This window comes from Lithobates pipiens, unplaced genomic scaffold, assembly GCF_037356315.1.
Source record: "Lithobates pipiens isolate NorthernLeopardFrog02 unplaced genomic scaffold, aLitPip1_a1.2 Scaffold_19, whole genome shotgun sequence".
Lineage (NCBI taxonomy): Eukaryota > Metazoa > Chordata > Amphibia > Anura > Ranidae > Lithobates > Lithobates pipiens.
The window spans coordinates 13,880,848-13,902,913 of NW_027507764.1; the positions used below are offsets into that span (position 1 = coordinate 13,880,848).

General features: G+C 50.4%; 9 non-coding genes across 9 annotated transcripts; all 9 read left to right on the top strand.

Moving 5' to 3' along the window:
- Nucleotides 1-1,017: 1,017 nt before the first annotated feature.
- On the top strand, nt 1,018-1,136 carry LOC143999589 (5S ribosomal RNA). Its single transcript, XR_013278057.1, has one exon. It is a non-coding gene; the product is annotated as a 5S ribosomal RNA (ribosomal RNA).
- A 1,688-nt stretch (nt 1,137-2,824) lies between these two features.
- LOC143999542 (5S ribosomal RNA) lies at nt 2,825-2,943 on the top strand. Its single transcript, XR_013278023.1, has one exon. It is a non-coding gene; the product is annotated as a 5S ribosomal RNA (ribosomal RNA).
- A 1,688-nt stretch (nt 2,944-4,631) lies between these two features.
- LOC143999553 (5S ribosomal RNA) lies at nt 4,632-4,750 on the top strand. Its single transcript, XR_013278024.1, has one exon. It is a non-coding gene; the product is annotated as a 5S ribosomal RNA (ribosomal RNA).
- Nucleotides 4,751-6,441: 1,691 nt separating this feature from the next.
- LOC143999554 (5S ribosomal RNA) lies at nt 6,442-6,560 on the top strand. The gene has a single exon (XR_013278025.1). It is a non-coding gene; the product is annotated as a 5S ribosomal RNA (ribosomal RNA).
- Nucleotides 6,561-8,251: 1,691 nt separating this feature from the next.
- LOC143999555 (5S ribosomal RNA) lies at nt 8,252-8,370 on the top strand. Its single transcript, XR_013278026.1, has one exon. It is a non-coding gene; the product is annotated as a 5S ribosomal RNA (ribosomal RNA).
- A 1,694-nt stretch (nt 8,371-10,064) lies between these two features.
- On the top strand, nt 10,065-10,183 carry LOC143999556 (5S ribosomal RNA). The gene has a single exon (XR_013278027.1). It is a non-coding gene; the product is annotated as a 5S ribosomal RNA (ribosomal RNA).
- Nucleotides 10,184-11,874: 1,691 nt separating this feature from the next.
- LOC143999558 (5S ribosomal RNA) lies at nt 11,875-11,993 on the top strand. Its single transcript, XR_013278029.1, has one exon. It is a non-coding gene; the product is annotated as a 5S ribosomal RNA (ribosomal RNA).
- Nucleotides 11,994-13,681: 1,688 nt separating this feature from the next.
- Nucleotides 13,682-13,800, top strand: LOC143999559 (5S ribosomal RNA). Its single transcript, XR_013278030.1, has one exon. It is a non-coding gene; the product is annotated as a 5S ribosomal RNA (ribosomal RNA).
- Nucleotides 13,801-15,491: 1,691 nt separating this feature from the next.
- On the top strand, nt 15,492-15,610 carry LOC143999590 (5S ribosomal RNA). The gene has a single exon (XR_013278058.1). It is a non-coding gene; the product is annotated as a 5S ribosomal RNA (ribosomal RNA).
- Nucleotides 15,611-22,066: the final 6,456 nt, after the last annotated feature.

A 22,066-nucleotide genomic window follows, 5' to 3' on the forward strand; every position in this document is an offset into this window, starting at 1 on the left:
GCAGCACTTGCACGAGGCCAACTAGGGTTGCCACCTCATCCCTTTAAACCCAAACACATCTGAATTACACAGGTTCTGAGGCTAATTAAATGCAGATAAGGCAACAAGTGAGTTTAATTACCACCTTAATCAGCCAAAGAATCTGTGCAATTCAGATGCGTTTGGATTTAAAGGGATGAGATGGCAACTCAAAGGCCAATATGAACTGCTACCTTGTAGAGGTAATCCTGGGAAGCCAATCAGTGGTCGTTTGGGTCAGGATATGACCATTGTTCACGTTGAACTGTAATGGGCCAGACTTCTCAGTCAAGTTGCATCAAGTGTTCTAAGCCTTCTCTGAAGTCCTTGAAAGGGGTGCATCATGCATGTTGGTCTCCAGGCCTATTGAAAAGAAGTTGGGTGAGTAAGGCGGCACATGTGGGGTATGGAGCAGCTCTACAGAAAAAGGTCTACCTAGTGGGCAAGTCAAGCAGTTGCTTGACTGCAGCCACTGGTGAGGCATGGTGCCTGGTATAGGTGAGGGGTCCTCCGGTAGCCAGGGGGGTAGATGTACTGGCTTCCTCCCCAGCAGTCAGCTTCCAGTAGCCAACGGAACAGAAGGCAGGTTCTGGAGATCCATGGGCTGGCCACCTGCTAGGAGAGCGAAGGCGTAAACAAGTGCAGGCATAAGGCCCCGCGCTACATGCAACCTGCTGCTCTTCTTCTTCCTGTGGTGCAAAGCCTTGTCAGCGAAAAGGGTTAAAGTCAGGCCAGGGGAAGCCAGAAAGGAGCCGTGGAAGCAAGGCTGAGGATGTGTGTGCGTGAGAAGGTGCAGGCAGGAAGAGGTTAAAGAGGGAGCAAAGCAGCAGGAGGCAGGGACGGGCTTGAGGAGAGCAAGCGAGAGGAGAGACGACACGACAAAGTGCGGTGTGCTGCCATGCTTGTGAAAAGGCACAGCTGATTGTAGTAAAGTCAAGGAAAGGCGGAGCCAGGCTGCCGGTGACAAGTACAAGAAGCTTGAAAGAGACCATGAGCTTTGCCTATGGCCACACCACCCTGAATGCGCCCGCTCTCGTCTGATCTCGGAAGCTAAGCAGGGTCGGGCCTGGTTAGTACTTGGATGGGAGACCGCCTGGGAATACCAGGTGCTGTAGGCTTTTGCTTTTCTTCCACCAGGGGTCAGTCACTCTCCCATAATGCCTCTTTTTACATTCACTTTTACCCAAAGCGCTCTCCCTCTCTGCAAGCCCTCCTGCACACCTAGCTCCTACAAAATCACCCCTGCCCAACCAAGCCTACACTTTTTACAAGCCCACTTATACAATCTCACCCCTTCTTTCAAAAATACACTTTCTTCTCTCTACCTCCCTCCCTCAGGAGATTGCCACGCATCCAGTCCCCTATAGCAGCAAAACAACGGCCAGGCGCAACCCCCACCTAGCTAGCCCCCATCCTACATCCTGCTTAGGCTCCACGGCCCAGCCATTTTCCAGCACTCTCCTGAGACCTTTTGGTGCCATCACTCCTGCTCTTTAGTCGCCCTTGCGCCAACACATTCCACAGCGATCTCCAGGCTGGGGGACAGCACGGGAAACACGCACGCCGACTGCCAAAGCCAGAGAGAAGCCACAGAGCCGACCCCTCGTCAAACCGGCACCCTGAAGCGGCTAAGGTGTAGGCAGCAGGTTGCCTACAGGAGCGCGGTTTTAGTTAGCGGCTGCCCCAGGCTTGGAGGGAAAGAGGTAATGCGTGCGCTGCTGGTTTTTTTGGATCTAGCCTACCCACCGGTCATATAAATATAGGGGAAGGCTGCGTTTCGGGTGATCAGGCAGCACTTGCACGAGGCCAACTAGGGTTGCCACCTCATCCCTTTAAACCCAAACACATCTGAATTACACAGGTTCTGAGGCTAATTAAATGCAGATAAGGCAACAAGTGAGTTTAATTACCACCTTAATCAGCCAAAGAATCTGTGCAATTCAGATGCGTTTGGATTTAAAGGGATGAGATGGCAACTCAAAGGCCAACATGAACTGCTACCTTGTAGAGGTAATCCTGGGAAGCCAATCAGTGGTCGTTTGGGTCAGGATATGACCATTGTTCACGTTGAACTGTAATGGGCCAGACTTCTCAGTCAAGTTGCATCAAGTGTTCTAAGCCTTCTCTGAAGTCCTTGAAAGGGGTGCATCATGCATGTTGGTCTCCAGGCCTATTGAAAAGAAGTTGGGTGAGTAAGGCGGCACATGTGGGGTATGGAGCAGCTCTACAGGAAAAGGTCTACCTAGTGGGCAAGTCAAGCAGTTGCTTGACTGCAGCCACTGGTGAGGCATGGTGCCTGTTATAGGTGAGGGGTCCTCCGGTAGCCAGGGGGGTAGATGTACTGGCTTCCTCCCCAGCAGTCAGCTTCCAGTAGCCAACGGAACAGAAGGCAGGTTCTGGAGATCCATGGGCTGGCCACCTGCTAGGAGAGCGAAGGCGTAAACAAGTGCAGGCATAAGGCCCCGCGCTACATGCAACCTGCTGCTCTTCTTCTTCCTGTGGTGCAAAGCCTTGTCAGCGAAAAGGGTTAAAGTCAGGCCAGGGGAAGCCAGAAAGGAGCCGTGGAAGCAAGGCTGAGGATGTGTGTGCGTGAGAAGGTGCAGGCAGGAAGAGGTTAAAGAGGGAGCAAAGCAGCAGGAGGCAGGGACGGGCTTGAGGAGAGCAAGCGAGAGGAGAGACGACACGACAAAGTGCGGTGTGCTGCCATGCTTGTGAAAAGGCACAGCTGATTGTAGTAAAGTCAAGGAAAGGCGGAGCCAGGCTGCCGGTGACAAGTACAAGAAGCTTGAAAGAGACCATGAGCTTCGCCTACGGCCACACCACCCTGAATGCGCCCGCTCTCGTCTGATCTCGGAAGCTAAGCAGGGTCGGGCCTGGTTAGTACTTGGATGGGAGACCGCCTGGGAATACCAGGTGCTGTAGGCTTTTGCTTTTCTTCCACCAGGGGTCAGTCACTCTCCCATAATGCCTCTTTTTACATTCACTTTTACCCAAAGCGCTCTCCCTCTCTGCAAGCCCTCCTGCACACCTAGCTCCTACAAAATCACCCCTGCCCAACCAAGCCTACACTTTTTACAAGCCCACTTATACAATCTCACCCCTTCTTTCAAAAATACACTTTCTTCTCTCTACCTCCCTCCCTCAGGAGATTGCCACGCATCCAGTCCCCTATAGCAGCAAAACAACGGCCAGGCGCAACCCCCACCTAGCTAGCCCCCATCCTACATCCTGCTTAGGCTCCACGGCCCAGCCATTTTCCAGCACTCTCCTGAGACCTTTTGGTGCCATCACTCCTGCTCTTTAGTCGCCCTTGCGCCAACACATTCCACAGCGATCTCCAGGCTGGGGGACAGCAGGGGAAACACGCACGCCGACTGCCAAAGCCAGAGAGAAGCCACAGAGCCGACCCCTCGTCAAACCGGCACCCTGAAGCGGCTAAGGTGTAGGCAGCAGGTTGCCTACAGGAGCGCGGTTTTAGTTAGCGGCTGCCCCAGGCTTGGAGGGAAAGAGGTAATGCGTGCGCTGCTGGTTTTTTTGGATCTAGCCTACCCACCGGTCATATAAATATAGGGGAAGGCTGCGTTTCGGGTGATCAGGCAGCATTTGCACGAGGCCAACTAGGGTTGCCACCTCATCCCTTTAAACCCAAACACATCTGAATTACACAGGTTCTGAGGCTAATTAAATGCAGATAAGGCAACAAGTGAGTTTAATTACCACCTTAATCAGCCAAAGAATCTGTGCAATTCAGATGTGTTTGGATTTAAAGGGATGAGATGGCAACTCAAAGGCCAATATGAACTGCTACCTTGTAGAGGTAATCCTGGGAAGCCAATCAGTGGTCGTTTGGGTCAGGATATGACCATTGTTCACGTTGAACTGTAATGGGCCAGACTTCTCAGTCAAGTTGCATCAAGTGTTCTAAGCCTTCTCTGAAGTCCTTGAAAGGGGTGCATCATGCATGTTGGTCTCCAGGCCTATTGAAAAGAAGTTGGGTGAGTAAGGCGGCACATGTGGGGTATGGAGCAGCTCTACAGAAAAAGGTCTACCTAGTGGGCAAGTCAAGCAGTTGCTTGACTGCAGCCACTGGTGAGGCATGGTGCCTGGTATAGGTGAGGGGTCCTCCGGTAGCCAGGGGGGTAGATGTACTGGCTTCCTCCCCAGCAGTCAGCTTCCAGTAGCCAACGGAACAGAAGGCAGGTTCTGGAGATCCATGGGCTGGCCACCTGCTAGGAGAGCGAAGGCGTAAACAAGTGCAGGCATAAGGCCCCGCGCTACATGCAACCTGCTGCTCTTCTTCTTCCTGTGGTGCAAAGCCTTGTCAGCGAAAAGGGTTAAAGTCAGGCCAGGGGAAGCCAGAAAGGAGCCGTGGAAGCAAGGCTGAGGATGTGTGTGCGTGAGAAGGTGCAGGCAGGAAGAGGTTAAAGAGGGAGCAAAGCAGCAGGAGGCAGGGACGGGCTTGAGGAGAGCAAGCGAGAGGAGAGACGACACGACAAAGTGCGGTGTGCTGCCATGCTTGTGAAAAGGCACAGCTGATTGTAGTAAAGTCAAGGAAAGGCGGAGCCAGGCTGCCGGTGACAAGTACAAGAAGCTTGAAAGAGACCATGAGCTTCGCCTACGGCCACACCACCCTGAATGCGCCCGCTCTCGTCTGATCTCGGAAGCTAAGCAGGGTCGGGCCTGGTTAGTACTTGGATGGGAGACCGCCTGGGAATACCAGGTGCTGTAGGCTTTTGCTTTTCTTCCACCAGGGGTCAGTCACTCTCCCATAATGCCTCTTTTTACATTCACTTTTACCCAAAGCGCTCTCCCTCTCTGCAAGCCCTCCTGCACACCTAGCTCCTACAAAATCACCCCTGCCCAACCAAGCCTACACTTTTTACAAGCCCACTTATACAATCTCACCCCTTCTTTCAAAAATACACTTTCTTCTCTCTACCTCCCTCCCTCAGGAGATTGCCACGCATCCAGTCCCCTATAGCAGCAAAACAACGGCCAGGCGCAACCCCCACCTAGCTAGCCCCCATCCTACATCCTGCTTAGGCTCCACGGCCCAGCCATTTTCCAGCACTCTCCTGAGACCTTTTGGTGCCATCACTCCTGCTCTTTAGTCGCCCTTGCGCCAACACATTCCACAGCGATCTCCAGGCTGGGGGACAGCACGGGAAACACGCACGCCGACTGCCAAAGCCAGAGAGAAGCCACAGAGCCGACCCCTCGTCAAACCGGCACCCTGAAGCGGCTAAGGTGTAGGCAGCAGGTTGCCTACAGGAGCGCGGTTTTAGTTAGCGGCTGCCCCAGGCTTGGAGGGAAAGAGGTAATGCGTGCGCTGCTGGTTTTTTTGGATCTAGCCTACCCACCGGTCATATAAATATAGGGGAAGGCTGCGTTTCGGGTGATCAGGCAGCACTTGCACGAGGCCAACTAGGGTTGCCACCTCATCCCTTTAAACCCAAACACATCTGAATTACACAGGTTCTGAGGCTAATTAAATGCAGATAAGGCAACAAGTGAGTTTAATTACCACCTTAATCAGCCAAAGAATCTGTGCAATTCAGATGCGTTTGGATTTAAAGGGATGAGATGGCAACTCAAAGGCCAACATGAACTGCTACCTTGTAGAGGTAATCCTGGGAAGCCAATCAGTGGTCGTTTGGGTCAGGATATGACCATTGTTCACGTTGAACTGTAATGGGCCAGACTTCTCAGTCAAGTTGCATCAAGTGTTCTAAGCCTTCTCTGAAGTCCTTGAAAGGGGTGCATCATGCATGTTGGTCTCCAGGCCTATTGAAAAGAAGTTGGGTGAGTAAGGCGGCACATGTGGGGTATGGAGCAACTCTACAGGAAAAGGTCTACCTAGTGGGCAAGTCAAGCAGTTGCTTGACTGCAGCCACTGGTGAGGCATGGTGCCTGGTATAGGTGAGGGGTCCTCCGGTAGCCAGGGGGGTAGATGTACTGGCTTCCTCCCCAGCAGTCAGCTTCCAGTAGCCAACGGAACAGAAGGCAGGTTCTGGAGATCCATGGGCTGGCCACCTGCTAGGAGAGCGAAGGCGTAAACAAGTGCAGGCATAAGGCCCCGCACTACATGCAACCTGCTGCTCTTCTTCTTCTTCCTGTGGTGCAAAGCCTTGTCAGCGAAAAGGGTTAAAGTCAGGCCAGGGGAAGCCAGAAAGGAGCCGTGGAAGCAAGGCTGAGGATGTGTGTGCGTGAGAAGGTGCAGGCAGGAAGAGGTTAAAGAGGGAGCAAAGCAGCAGGAGGCAGGGACGGGCTTGAGGAGAGCAAGCGAGAGGAGAGACGACACGACAAAGTGCGGTGTGCTGCCATGCTTGTGAAAAGGCACAGCTGATTGTAGTAAAGTCAAGGAAAGGCGGAGCCAGGCTGCCGGTGACAAGTACAAGAAGCTTGAAAGAGACCATGAGCTTTGCCTACGGCCACACCACCCTGAATGCGCCCGCTCTCGTCTGATCTCGGAAGCTAAGCAGGGTCGGGCCTGGTTAGTACTTGGATGGGAGACCGCCTGGGAATACCAGGTGCTGTAGGCTTTTGCTTTTCTTCCACCAGGGGTCAGTCACTCTCCCATAATGCCTCTTTTTACATTCACTTTTACCCAAAGCGCTCTCCCTCTCTGCAAGCCCTCCTGCACACCTAGCTCCTACAAAATCACCCCTGCCCAACCAAGCCTACACTTTTTACAAGCCCACTTATACAATCTCACCCCTTCTTTCAAAAATACACTTTCTTCTCTCTACCTCCCTCCCTCAGGAGATTGCCACGCATCCAGTCCCCTATAGCAGCAAAACAACGGCCAGGCGCAACCCCCACCTAGCTAGCCCCCATCCTACATCCTGCTTAGGCTCCACGGCCCAGCCATTTTCCAGCACTCTCCTGAGACCTTTTGGTGCCATCACTCCTGCTCTTTAGTCGCCCTTGCGCCAACACATTCCACAGCGATCTCCAGGCTGGGGGACAGCACGGGAAACACGCACGCCGACTGCCAAAGCCAGAGAGAAGCCACAGAGCCGACCCCTCGTCAAACCGGCACCCTGAAGCGGCTAAGGTGTAGGCAGCAGGTTGCCTACAGGAGCGCGGTTTTAGTTAGCGGCTGCCCCAGGCTTGGAGGGAAAGAGGTAATGCGTGCGCTGCTGGTTTTTTTGGATCTAGCCTACCCACCGGTCATATAAATATAGGGGAAGGCTGCGTTTCGGGTGATCAGGCAGCACTTGCACGAGGCCAACTAGGGTTGCCACCTCATCCCTTTAAACCCAAACACATCTGAATTACACAGGTTCTGAGGCTAATTAAATGCAGATAAGGCAACAAGTGAGTTTAATTACCACCTTAATCAGCCAAAGAATCTGTGCAATTCAGATGCGTTTGGATTTAAAGGGATGAGATGGCAACTCAAAGGCCAACATGAACTGCTACCTTGTAGAGGTAATCCTGGGAAGCCAATCAGTGGTCGTTTGGGTCAGGATATGACCATTGTTCACGTTGAACTGTAATGGGCCAGACTTCTCAGTCAAGTTGCATCAAGTGTTCTAAGCCTTCTCTGAAGTCCTTGAAAGGGGTGCATCATGCATGTTGGTCTCCAGGCCTATTGAAAAGAAGTTGGCTGAGTAAGGCGGCACATGTGGGGTATGGAGCAACTCTACAGGAAAAGGTCTACTTAGTGGGCAAGTCAAGCAGTTGCTTGACTGCAGCCACTGGTGAGGCATGGTGCCTGGTATAGGTGAGGGGTCCTCCGGTAGCCAGGGGGGTAGATGTACTGGCTTCCTCCCCAGCAGTCAGCTTCCAGTAGCCAACGGAACAGAAGGCAGGTTCTGGAGATCCATGGGCTGGCCACCTGCTAGGAGAGCGAAGGCGTAAACAAGTGCAGGCATAAGGCCCCGCGCTACATGCAACCTGCTGCTCTTCTTCTTCCTGTGGTGCAAAGCCTTGTCAGCGAAAAGGGTTAAAGTCAGGCCAGGGGAAGCCAGAAAGGAGCCGTGGAAGCAAGGCTGAGGATGTGGTGTGTGCGTGAGAAGGTGCAGGCAGGAAGAGGTTAAAGAGGGAGCAAAGCAGCAGGAGGCAGGGACGGGCTTGAGGAGAGCAAGCGAGAGGAGAGACGACACGACAAAGTGCGGTGTGCTGCCATGCTTGTGAAAAGGCACAGCTGATTGTAGTAAAGTCAAGGAAAGGCGGAGCCAGGCTGCCGGTGACAAGTACAAGAAGCTTGAAAGAGACCATGAGCTTCGCCTACGGCCACACCACCCTGAATGCGCCCGCTCTCGTCTGATCTCGGAAGCTAAGCAGGGTCGGGCCTGGTTAGTACTTGGATGGGAGACCGCCTGGGAATACCAGGTGCTGTAGGCTTTTGCTTTTCTTCCACCAGGGGTCAGTCACTCTCCCATAATGCCTCTTTTTACATTCACTTTTACCCAAAGCGCTCTCCCTCTCTGCAAGCCCTCCTGCACACCTAGCTCCTACAAAATCACCCCTGCCCAACCAAGCCTACACTTTTTACAAGCCCACTTATACAATCTCACCCCTTCTTTCAAAAATACACTTTCTTCTCTCTACCTCCCTCCCTCAGGAGATTGCCACGCATCCAGTCCCCTATAGCAGCAAAACAACGGCCAGGCGCAACCCCCACCTAGCTAGCCCCCATCCTACATCCTGCTTAGGCTCCACGGCCCAGCCATTTTCCAGCACTCTCCTGAGACCTTTTGGTGCCATCACTCCTGCTCTTTAGTCGCCCTTGCGCCAACACATTCCACAGCGATCTCATGGCTGGGGGACAGCACGGGAAACACGCACGCCGACTGCCAAAGCCAGAGAGAAGCCACAGAGCCGACCCCTCGTCAAACCGGCACCCTGAAGCGGCTAAGGTGTAGGCAGCAGGTTGCCTACAGGAGCGCGGTTTTAGTTAGCGGCTGCCCCAGGCTTGGAGGGAAAGAGGTAATGCGTGCGCTGCTGGTTTTTTTGGATCTAGCCTACCCACCGGTCATATAAATATAGGGGAAGGCTGCGTTTCGGGTGATCAGGCAGCACTTGCACGAGGCCAACTAGGGTTGCCACCTCATCCCTTTAAACCCAAACACATCTGAATTACACAGGTTCTGAGGCTAATTAAATGCAGATAAGGCAACAAGTGAGTTTAATTACCACCTTAATCAGCCAAAGAATCTGTGCAATTCAGATGCGTTTGGATTTAAAGGGATGAGATGGCAACTCAAAGGCCAACATGAACTGCTACCTTGTAGAGGTAATCCTGGGAAGCCAATCAGTGGTCGTTTGGGTCAGGATATGACCATTGTTCACGTTGAACTGTAATGGGCCAGACTTCTCAGTCAAGTTGCATCAAGTGTTCTAAGCCTTCTCTGAAGTCCTTGAAAGGGGTGCATCATGCATGTTGGTCTCCAGGCCTATTGAAAAGAAGTTGGCTGAGTAAGGCGGCACATGTGGGGTATGGAGCAACTCTACAGGAAAAGGTCTACCTAGTGGGCAAGTCAAGCAGTTGCTTGACTGCAGCCACTGGTGAGGCATGGTGCCTGGTATAGGTGAGGGGTCCTCCGGTAGCCAGGGGGGTAGATGTACTGGCTTCCTCCCCAGCAGTCAGCTTCCAGTAGCCAACGGAACAGAAGGCAGGTTCTGGAGATCCATGGGCTGGCCACCTGCTAGGAGAGCGAAGGCGTAAACAAGTGCAGGCATAAGGCCCCGCGCTACATGCAACCTGCTGCTCTTCTTCTTCTTCCTGTGGTGCAAAGCCTTGTCAGCGAAAAGGGTTAAAGTCAGGCCAGGGGAAGCCAGAAAGGAGCCGTGGAAGCAAGGCTGAGGATGTGGTGTGTGCGTGAGAAGGTGCAGGCAGGAAGAGGTTAAAGAGGGAGCAAAGCAGCAGGAGGCAGGGACGGGCTTGAGGAGAGCAAGCGAGAGGAGAGACGACACGACAAAGTGCGGTGTGCTGCCATGCTTGTGAAAAGGCACAGCTGATTGTAGTAAAGTCAAGGAAAGGCGGAGCCAGGCTGCCGGTGACAAGTACAAGAAGCTTGAAAGAGACCATGAGCTTCGCCTACGGCCACACCACCCTGAATGCGCCCGCTCTCGTCTGATCTCGGAAGCTAAGCAGGGTCGGGCCTGGTTAGTACTTGGATGGGAGACCGCCTGGGAATACCAGGTGCTGTAGGCTTTTGCTTTTCTTCCACCAGGGGTCAGTCACTCTCCCATAATGCCTCTTTTTACATTCACTTTTACCCAAAGCGCTCTCCCTCTCTGCAAGCCCTCCTGCACACCTACATCCTACAAAATCACCCCTGCCCAACCAAGCCTACACTTTTTACAAGCCCACTTATACAATCTCACCCCTTCTTTCAAAAATACACTTTCTTCTCTCTACCTCCCTCCCTCAGGAGATTGCCACGCATCCAGTCCCCTATAGCAGCAAAACAACGGCCAGGCGCAACCCCCACCTAGCTAGCCCCCATCCTACATCCTGCTTAGGCTCCACGGCCCAGCCATTTTCCAGCACTCTCCTGAGACCTTTTGGTGCCATCACTCCTGCTCTTTAGTCGCCCTTGCGCCAACACATTCCACAGCGATCTCCAGGCTGGGGGACAGCACGGGAAACACGCACGCCGACTGCCAAAGCCAGAGAGAAGCCACAGAGCCGACCCCTCGTCAAACCGGCACCCTGAAGCGGCTAAGGTGTAGGCAGCAGGTTGCCTACAGGAGCGCGGTTTTAGTTAGCGGCTGCCCCAGGCTTGGAGGGAAAGAGGTAATGCGTGCGCTGCTGGTTTTTTTGGATCTAGCCTACCCACCGGTCATATAAATATAGGGGAAGGCTGGGTTTCGGGTGATCAGGCAGCACTTGCACGAGGCCAACTAGGGTTGCCACCTCATCCCTTTAAACCCAAACACATCTGAATTACACAGGTTCTGAGGCTAATTAAATGCAGATAAGGCAACAAGTGAGTTTAATTACCACCTTAATCAGCCAAAGAATCTGTGCAATTCAGATGTGTTTGGATTTAAAGGGATGAGATGGCAACTCAAAGGCCAATATGAACTGCTACCTTGTAGAGGTAATCCTGGGAAGCCAATCAGTGGTCGTTTGGGTCAGGATATGACCATTGTTCACGTTGAACTGTAATGGGCCAGACTTCTCAGTCAAGTTGCATCAAGTGTTCTAAGCCTTCTCTGAAGTCCTTGAAAGGGGTGCATCATGCATGTTGGTCTCCAGGCCTATTGAAAAGAAGTTGGGTGAGTAAGGCGGCACATGTGGGGTATGGAGCAGCTCTACAGGAAAAGGTCTACCTAGTGGGCAAGTCAAGCAGTTGCTTGACTGCAGCCACTGGTGAGGCATGGTGCCTGGTATAGGTGAGGGGTCCTCCGGTAGCCAGGGGGGTAGATGTACTGGCTTCCTCCCCAGCAGTCAGCTTCCAGTAGCCAACGGAACAGAAGGCAGGTTCTGGAGATCCATGGGCTGGCCACCTGCTAGGAGAGCGAAGGCGTAAACAAGTGCAGGCATAAGGCCCCGCGCTACATGCAACCTGCTGCTCTTCTTCTTCCTGTGGTGCAAAGCCTTGTCAGCGAAAAGGGTTAAAGTCAGGCCAGGGGAAGCCAGAAAGGAGCCGTGGAAGCAAGGCTGAGGATGTGGTGTGTGCGTGAGAAGGTGCAGGCAGGAAGAGGTTAAAGAGGGAGCAAAGCAGCAGGAGGCAGGGACGGGCTTGAGGAGAGCAAGCGAGAGGAGAGACGACACGACAAAGTGCGGTGTGCTGCCATGCTTGTGAAAAGGCACAGCTGATTGTAGTAAAGTCAAGGAAAGGCGGAGCCAGGCTGCCGGTGACAAGTACAAGAAGCTTGAAAGAGACCATGAGCTTTGCCTACGGCCACACCACCCTGAATGCGCCCGCTCTCGTCTGATCTCGGAAGCTAAGCAGGGTCGGGCCTGGTTAGTACTTGGATGGGAGACCGCCTGGGAATACCAGGTGCTGTAGGCTTTTGCTTTTCTTCCACCAGGGGTCAGTCACTCTCCCATAATGCCTCTTTTTACATTCACTTTTACCCAAAGCGCTCTCCCTCTCTGCAAGCCCTCCTGCACACCTAGCTCCTACAAAATCACCCCTGCCCAACCAAGCCTACACTTTTTACAAGCCCACTTATACAATCTCACCCCTTCTTTCAAAAATACACTTTCTTCTCTCTACCTCCCTCCCTCAGGAGATTGCCACGCATCCAGTCCCCTATAGCAGCAAAACAACGGCCAGGCGCAACCCCCACCTAGCTAGCCCCCATCCTACATCCTGCTTAGGCTCCACGGCCCAGCCATTTTCCAGCACTCTCCTGAGACCTTTTGGTGCCATCACTCCTGCTCTTTAGTCGCCCTTGCGCCAACACATTCCACAGCGATCTCCAGGCTGGGGGACAGCACGGGAAACACGCACGCCGACTGCCAAAGCCAGAGAGAAGCCACAGAGCCGACCCCTCGTCAAACCGGCACCCTGAAGCGGCTAAGGTGTAGGCAGCAGGTTGCCTACAGGAGCGCGGTTTTAGTTAGCGGCTGCCCCAGGCTTGGAGGGAAAGAGGTAATGCGTGCGCTGCTGGTTTTTTTGGATCTAGCCTACCCACCGGTCATATAAATATAGGGGAAGGCTGGGTTTCGGGTGATCAGGCAGCACTTGCACGAGGCCAACTAGGGTTGCCACCTCATCCCTTTAAACCCAAACACATCTGAATTACACAGGTTCTGAGGCTAATTAAATGCAGATAAGGCAACAAGTGAGTTTAATTACCACCTTAATCAGCCAAAGAATCTGTGCAATTCAGATGTGTTTGGATTTAAAGGGATGAGATGGCAACTCAAAGGCCAATATGAACTGCTACCTTGTAGAGGTAATCCTGGGAAGCCAATCAGTGGTCGTTTGGGTCAGGATATGACCATTGTTCACGTTGAACTGTAATGGGCCAGACTTCTCAGTCAAGTTGCATCAAGTGTTCTAAGCCTTCTCTGAAGTCCTTGAAAGGGGTGCATCATGCATGTTGGTCTCCAGGCCTATTGAAAAGAAGTTGGGTGAGTAAGGCGGCACATGTGGGGTATGGAGCAGCTCTACAGGAAAAGGTCTACCTAGTGGGCAAGTCAAGCAGTTGCTTGACTGCAGCCACTGGTGAGGCATGGTGCCTGGTATAGGTGAGGGGTCCTCCGGTAGCCAGGGGGGTAGATGTACTGGCTTCCTCCCCAGCAGTCAGCTTCCAGTAGCCAACGGAACAGAAGGCAGGTTCTGGAGATCCATGGGCTGGCCACCTGCTAGGAGAGCGAAGGCGTAAACAAGTGCAGGCATAAGGCCCCGCGCTACATGCAACCTGCTGCTCTTCTTCTTCCTGTGGTGCAAAGCCTTGTCAGCGAAAAGGGTTAAAGTCAGGCCAGGGGAAGCCAGAAAGGAGCCGTGGAAGCAAGGCTGAGGATGTGTGTGCGTGAGAAGGTGCAGGCAGGAAGAGGTTAAAGAGGGAGCAAAGCAGCAGGAGGCAGGGACGGGCTTGAGGAGAGCAAGCGAGAGGAGAGACGACACGACAAAGTGCGGTGTGCTGCCATGCTTGTGAAAAGGCACAGCTGATTGTAGTAAAGTCAAGGAAAGGCGGAGCCAGGCTGCCGGTGACAAGTACAAGAAGCTTGAAAGAGACCATGAGCTTCGCCTACGGCCACACCACCCTGAATGCGCCCGCTCTCGTCTGATCTCGGAAGCTAAGCAGGGTCGGGCCTGGTTAGTACTTGGATGGGAGACCGCCTGGGAATACCAGGTGCTGTAGGCTTTTGCTTTTCTTCCACCAGGGGTCAGTCACTCTCCCATAATGCCTCTTTTTACATTCACTTTTACCCAAAGCGCTCTCCCTCTCTGCAAGCCCTCCTGCACACCTAGCTCCTACAAAATCACCCCTGCCCAACCAAGCCTACACTTTTTACAAGCCCACTTATACAATCTCACCCCTTCTTTCAAAAATACACTTTCTTCTCTCTACCTCCCTCCCTCAGGAGATTGCCACGCATCCAGTCCCCTATAGCAGCAAAACAAAGGCCAGGCGCAACCCCCACCTAGCTAGCCCCCATCCTACATCCTGCTTAGGCTCCACGGCCCAGCCATTTTCCAGCACTCTCCTGAGACCTTTTGGTGCCATCACTCCTGCTCTTTAGTCGCCCTTGCGCCAACACATTCCACAGCGATCTCCAGGCTGGGGGACAGCACGGGAAACACGCACGCCGACTGCCAAAGCCAGAGAGAAGCCACAGAGCCGACCCCTCGTCAAACCGGAACCCTGAAGCGGCTAAGGTGTAGGCAGCAGGTTGCCTACAGGAGCGCGGTTTTAGTTAGCGGCTGCCCCAGGCTTGGAGGGAAAGAGGTAATGCGTGCGCTGCTGGTTTTTTTGGATCTAGCCTACCCACCGGTCATATAAATATAGGGGAAGGCTGGGTTTCGGGTGATCAGGCAGCACTTGCACGAGGCCAACTAGGGTTGCCACCTCATCCCTTTAAACCCAAACACATCTGAATTACACAGGTTCTGAGGCTAATTAAATGCAGATAAGGCAACAAGTGAGTTTAATTACCACCTTAATCAGCCAAAGAATCTGTGCAATTCAGATGTGTTTGGATTTAAAGGGATGAGATGGCAACTCAAAGGCCAATATGAACTGCTACCTTGTAGAGGTAATCCTGGGAAGCCAATCAGTGGTCGTTTGGGTCAGGATATGACCATTGTTCACGTTGAACTGTAATGGGCCAGACTTCTCAGTCAAGTTGCATCAAGTGTTCTAAGCCTTCTCTGAAGTCCTTGAAAGGGGTGCATCATGCATGTTGGTCTCCAGGCCTATTGAAAAGAAGTTGGGTGAGTAAGGCGGCACATGTGGGGTATGGAGCAACTCTAGAGGAAAAGGTCTACCTAGTGGGCAAGTCAAGCAGTTGCTTGACTGCAGCCACTGGTGAGGCATGGTGCCTGGTATAGGTGAGGGGTCCTCCGGTAGCCAGGGGGGTAGATGTACTGGCTTTCTCCCCAGCAGTCAGCTTCCAGTAGCCAACGGAACAGAAGGCAGGTTCTGGAGATCCATGGGCTGGCCACCTGCTAGGAGAGCGAAGGCGTAAACAAGTGCAGGCATAAGGCCCCGCGCTACATGCAACCTGCTGCTCTTCTTCTTCCTGTGGTGCAAAGCCTTGTCAGCGAAAAGGGTTAAAGTCAGGCCAGGGGAAGCCAGAAAGGAGCCGTGGAAGCAAGGCTGAGGATGTGGTTTGTGCGTGAGAAGGTGCAGGCAGGAAGAGGTTAAAGAGGGAGCAAAGCAGCAGGAGGCAGGGACGGGCTTGAGGAGAGCAAGCGAGAGGAGAGACGACACGACAAAGTGCGGTGTGCTGCCAGGCTTGTGAAAAGGCACAGCTGATTGTAGTAAAGTCAAGGAAAGGCGGAGCCAGGCTGCCGGTGACAAGTACAAGAAGCTTGAAAGAGACCATGAGCTTTGCCTATGGCCACACCACCCTGAATGCGCCCGCTCTCGTCTGATCTCGGAAGCTAAGCAGGGTCGGGCCTGGTTAGTACTTGGATGGGAGACCGCCTGGGAATACCAGGTGCTGTAGGCTTTTGCTTTTCTTCCACCAGGGGTCAGTCACTCTCCCATAATGCCTCTTTTTACATTCACTTTTACCCAAAGCGCTCTCCCTCTCTGCAAGCCCTCCTGCACACCTAGCTCCTACAAAATCACCCCTGCCCAACCAAGCCTACACTTTTTACAAGCCCACTTACACAATCTCACCCCTTCTTTCAAAAATACACTTTCTTCTCTCTACCTCCCTCCCTCAGGAGATTGCCACGCATCCAGTCCCCTATAGCAGCAAAACAACGGCCAGGCGCAACCCCCACCTAGCTAGCCCCCATCCTACATCCTGCTTAGGCTCCACGGCCCAGCCATTTTCCAGCACTCTCCTGAGACCTTTTGGTGCCATCACTCCTGCTCTTTAGTCGCCCTTGCGCCAACACATTCCACAGCGATCTCCAGGCTGGGGGACAGCACGGGAAACACGCACGCCGACTGCCAAAGCCAGAGAGAAGCCACAGAGCCGACCCCTCGTCAAACCGGCACCCTGAAGCGGCTAAGGTGTAGGCAGCAGGTTGCCTACAGGAGCGCGGTTTTAGTTAGCGGCTGCCCCAGGCTTGGAGGGAAAGAGGTAATGCGTGCGCTGCTGTTTTTTTTGGATCTAGCCTACCCACCGGTCATATAAATATAGGGGAAGGCTGGGTTTCGGGTGATCAGGCAGCACTTGCACGAGGCCAACTAGGGTTGCCACCTCATCCCTTTAAACCCAAACACATCTGAATTACACAGGTTCTGAGGCTAATTAAATGCAGATAAGGCAACAAGTGAGTTTAATTACCACCTTACCTCCTAATAGAGCTTTTGAAATCGGGACACTCCCCGCCTATGAGTGAGGCACTGGTGGTGGTCCTACTGAAACCTGGAAAAGATGCCCTGTCCCCGGATTCTTACCGATCTCATTGCTTACATTCGACGTTAAACTGCTGGCCAGAGTTTTGGCTAACAGATTGGCCAAATGTATTCAAACGGTGATACACAGAGACCAGTCTGGGTTCATTCCAACCAGGTCGACTGCTCAAAATTTACGCAGGCTTTTCCTTAACTTACAAATCCCTGTCGATAACCCGGGCAATAGGGCCATTCTTTCGTTAGACGCGGCAAAAGCGTTTGACAGTGTTAAATGGCCATATCTCTGGGAGACGCTGTCAAGGTTTGGGGTGGGTCCCTCTTTTCTAAAATGGGTCCAGTTACTCTACCACGCCCCAACGGCGAGGATGAGAATCAACGGTGACGTGTCGGACCCCTTTAATCTCTTTAGAGGCACTCGACAGGGGTGTCCTTTGTCACCCCTGTTGTTTGCTCTCACGCTTGAACCTTTAGCCATCCATATTAGAGCATCACGGGACATCATTGGGTTTCGCCGGGGCCTTAGGCAAGACTTAATTTCTCTGTACGCGGATGATACGTTGATCTATCTTGGGGACACTGATCACTCACTGGAAAATGTGATGCGTCTAATTGCAGATTTCGGTGAGCTGTCGGGGGTTTAGCATTAACTGGAATAAATCTGTGCTCCTTCCCTTAGACCCCCTACCGCACTCTCTTCCTGAGTGTGCCAAAGACATACTCACGGTAGATGAATTCCATTATCTGGGCATACAGGTGACGGTGGACCCCAACCAATACCTTGCTTTGAATCTGGCTCCATTACTTCACAAATTTAGAGAGAAATGTACTGCATGGGTGAAGCTCCCTCTGTCGGTCACCGGGAGAGCGAACCTGATTAAAATGGTGTGGGCCCCACAACTCCTGTATGTCTTTCATAACTCCCCCATTTGGATACCGCACAAATGGTTTACGCAAATAGATGCTCAATTTAGAGATCTAATCTGGGGAAAAAAGTCGGCAAGAATTAGTTTACACTCGTTACAATTAGCAAAAGACCAGGGTGGCCTGGCAGTCTCCCATGCTCGATATTACTTCATAGCCTCCCAACTACAGCACTTGGGTGGATGGGGGGGAACCAGATGTTGAAGAACCTATTAGGTCCCTGCTGGTCCCACAGGACTCCACGCTCACGGCACTATCACACCTGGACGCGGGTATAACGCAATCTCTTCCTACAATAAGGCTCTTACACACTCTATGGAAGGATGTCAGATCTATTATGAATGTGAGGGGAGCCTATTCCTTCACCCGTATTTGGAGGAATAAATATTATAAAGAATTATATAAACGTACAAATTTTCGTCAGGGAGAGGCAGCGGGTGTGCATTACATCGCGCAGTTATTTAGAGGTACAGTATTTAAATCCTTTACAGAACTACAGGAGGAATTCCCAATCACCAGAACACAGTTTTATCAATAGCTGCAGCTTCGGTATGCAGTGCATAAGAGCTCAGGCTGTCCTCTCTTGCGATAGTGACGCATCCCCTGATGGATGATGTGTTGCTGTCGGGAGACAGGAGGGGCATGATCTCGAGGATATATGCTAGATTACTTAATTCAACACACGATGCTTCTAAATTGCACTGCAGACGGGGGTGGGAGAGGGACTTGGGCCCTATTGACAGAGAACAGTGGGACCTATGTCTGACATCGACCCCAGTGGTCTCAGTCTCTACTTCACACAGGCTGTCACACTTATTTTTACTACATAGAGTATACAGTAGACATGTGCATTTCGTTTCGTTCCGAATCGAAATTCGGACGAATTTCCATTATTCGGACATTCGGATGCATCCGAATTACCGAATTACAATGCTAACGAATTCAAACGAAATTCGGATCAAATTCGAAAAATGACATTTTGCGACCCAAATTTGGGGCCACGTATCTCAGGGGCCACTTGTAGCTAGAAACCCCAAGTTTGGTATGCATGCAAATACAGAAGAACTAGCACTACAACCTCTCCAAATTTGGAGTTTCTAGCTCCAAGTGACCCCGAGTTACGGGGGCCTCAAAGTCGGGTCGCAAAATGTCAAGCACTTTTCTGCAGCAGAGAATGACATTTTGCGACCTGACTTTGGGGGCCACGTATCTCGGGGTCACTTATAGCTAGAAATCCCAAATTTGGTATACAAACACAATAGAACTAGCACTACAACATCTTTGGGGTTTCTAGCACCAAGTGACCCTGAGATACATGGCCCTAAAGTCGGGTCGCAAAATATTTTCCAATCCAGTTGAACGTTTCAAATGCGGTTGAAATAATTTCGAATCATGTTGAAATCATTTCGAAGCCGGTAGAAATATTTTTGAATTTGGTTGAAATAACCCCAATTGGTGATTTTGTAGTGCTAGTTCTATTGTGTTTGCATACCAAATTTGGGGTTCCTAGCTACAAGTGGCCCCGAGATACGTGGCCCCAAAAGCTCATTCTCTTCTGCAGAAAAGTACTTGACATATTGTCCATATCTCTGGGTCACTCGGTGCTAGGAACCCCACAACTTGTGGCAGGTGACGTGGCAAGTGGACAATCCACAACTTGGTCATGTGGCAGGTCACGTGGCACTCGTGGCAGGTGTCATGGCAAGTAGACAATACACAACTTGTGGCAGGTGATGTAGCAATTGGACAATACACAACTTGTGGCAGGTGACGTGGCAAGTGGACAATGACATACAGCATATGTACTTGCCTTGCGATCGACATCCGTGACTTCTTCAATCAGGCATGCTGACAACTTCATTGATGTGATAAATATGAATGAAATAAGATGTGTGTGTTTTTTTGCACTGGTACACTGCAAGTATGAGAAGTTAATGTGACAGATGTATATAAGTAACTAACCATCTTCCAAAATTTCTAATTCAAATAGAAAAGATTAGAAAAAAATATAATTTAATAGAATAAAATAGAAAGAATATACAACCATCTTCTGAAATTCAAATTTCAAATAGAATAAATTAGAATTTCGAATAGTATGAATTCAAATTTTTTAATTAAGTTTAAATTTGGATAGAAAAGATTATAATAAAATAGAAAATAGACTAGAAAAACATATATATATAATATTATATTTTATTCTGTTCTATTGTTTTTCTAGTCTATTCTTTTATATTCTATTAAAAAAAAATTCTATTAAAATCATTATATACTAAATTTGAATTTCGGAAGATGGTGGTTTTATTATATATATATATATATATATTTCTTTCTGACATTCGAATTTCGTATAGAATGAATTCGAATTTGAATAGAAATAGAGAATAGACTAGAAGAACAGAATAGAATATAGATAATATCTATTTCATTTTTAATTTCTTTTGCAGATTACTATTTGTTACTATTAGACTATTAGCATCTATTTCATTTTTTGCAGATCTCCTGCAGACTATTAGTATCTATTTTGTTTTCTCACCAGATCTCCTGTAGACTATTAGCATATATTTCTTTTTTTTTTTTTAGCAGATCTCCTGTAGACTATTAACAGCCATTTCACTTCTTTTTGGTCACTTATAGCTAAAAACACCAAATTTGGCATGCAAACACAATAGAACTAGCACTACAACACCTGGGGTATCTATCACCAAGTGACCCTGAGATACAAGGCCCTAAAGTCAGGTCGCAAAATATTTTCCAATCCGGTTGAAATAGTTTGCAATGCGGTTGAAATAATTTCGAATCCGGTAGAAATATTTTCGAATTTGGTTGAAATATTTTCGAATGCGACCGATTTTTCGAATTCAGTAGAAAACGAAATCCGAAAACGAATTTAACAAATATAACTAAACGAAATTAATTAATTAACGAATTAAAACAAAACGAAATAATTTTTTTCTTTTTGCACATGTCTAGTATACAGAACTCCATCCAAGTTGCATAAATGGGGGTTTCGCGACTCCCTGCTATGCCCAAAATGTAACAGAGACGAGGGAGATTTATTACACATGATGTGAAAAAAGCCCGAAATTGTTCAGATATTGGCAGCGTGTATTGACGACTATATCCCAGGTATATCAAATTCCAATTCCACAGAACCCGATTGTATGTCTGCTGGGCGCATTGGAGATCCCCTCTCTCTCTCGCCCAGTGGCCATACCGCAGTTCTACGATTACTGTCTCTTGCATGCAAGGCTATTGCGAGATTCTGGATAACTTCGAAGGTTCCAAAAGGGAAAGGATGGGTGGAATTGGTTACCAATATGCTTATATGGGAAAAAACTTACCTACCAACATAGAAACGTTCTTAAAAAATTCTATGCATTGTGGCAACCCTGGCTGGATACACCTGGACTAGCTCCAACTCAGCTAATTAAGGATAGGCTTCTGCAGATATGACGGGCCAGTGTATTGGTTATGAGAGGGTAGTCTGCTTATGTGGAAATAGTTGTACTTATATTTAGGGGATCATGGCATACAATTGTGAATGCATAATGAGAGTGATGAGGACATGGATCTCTTTTCTTTTGTTTGCCCGGTTTGGAAATTGTACGTACCCTGTGGTTATCATGTTCTTTTTTGAATAACTATAGACCTAGGAGAAATAGCCCCATGTTGGGTGACATTAGCCCCGATAGTGAAGGGTAAAAACTTGCTAACCCATTGGGTTTTTGATACATAAGGCAACATTATTATGCCTACGCCATGCCTATGAAAGCTACTCCTGTAGATGTGTCAGTAGGTTGCTCGTTATATGCTATGTATAAGGATTTCTGCTCTCTCTGTACTTGTAATAACATGATTATGCCCATGTATGTAATGTTATCTGGTTTTCCCAATAAACGTATTTTCTGATTTAACCACTTAAGGACCGCCACATGTAATAATACGTCGGCAGAATGGCATGTACGGGCACAAACACGTACCCGTACGTGCCTGCCTTCCAGCGGGCAGGGGGTCCGATCGGACCCCCTCCCGCTGGCTGCGGCGGTCCGTTTCGCTTCAGGAGCGATCCGGGAGGAGGGGACGGCCGTTGGTTTCTGGCCATCCCCTCTCGATCGCTCCTGGCGAATGAGAAGCTTCCCCCCGCCTGTGTAGTGTAAACACAGGCAGGGAGGAAGTGATGTCACTCTCCTTGGGGTGGTCTTTTTGACCGGACTACGAGGAGAGGACATAGTAAGTGCATCAATCACTACACTGACACGTAGGTACACATAGGCACACTGTCACCCCCCGATTCCCCCCCCCCCCAGTGTCACTGATTGCAGTGATCATTTATTTACTGATCACTGCATTTAGTGTCAGTTGTGACAGTAAAAACTGTCAGGGCAGTTAGTGTTAGGTCCAGGGTAGCCCCCTACCCCACCATAAAGGTTTAACCCCCTGATTGCCCCTAGAGTTAACCCTTTCACCCCCTTTTACCAGTGTCACTTAGCGATCGTTTTTCTGATCGCTGCATTAGTGTCACTGGTGCCGCTAGGTAGCTAGTTATTTTTTTAGGTTCACGGCCAGGTTTTTATAGCGCTAGGTACCCCCATATACTACCCAATAAAGGTTTTAACCCCCTTGATTGCCCCTAGAGTTAACCCTTTCACCCCCTTTTTACCGGTGTCACTAA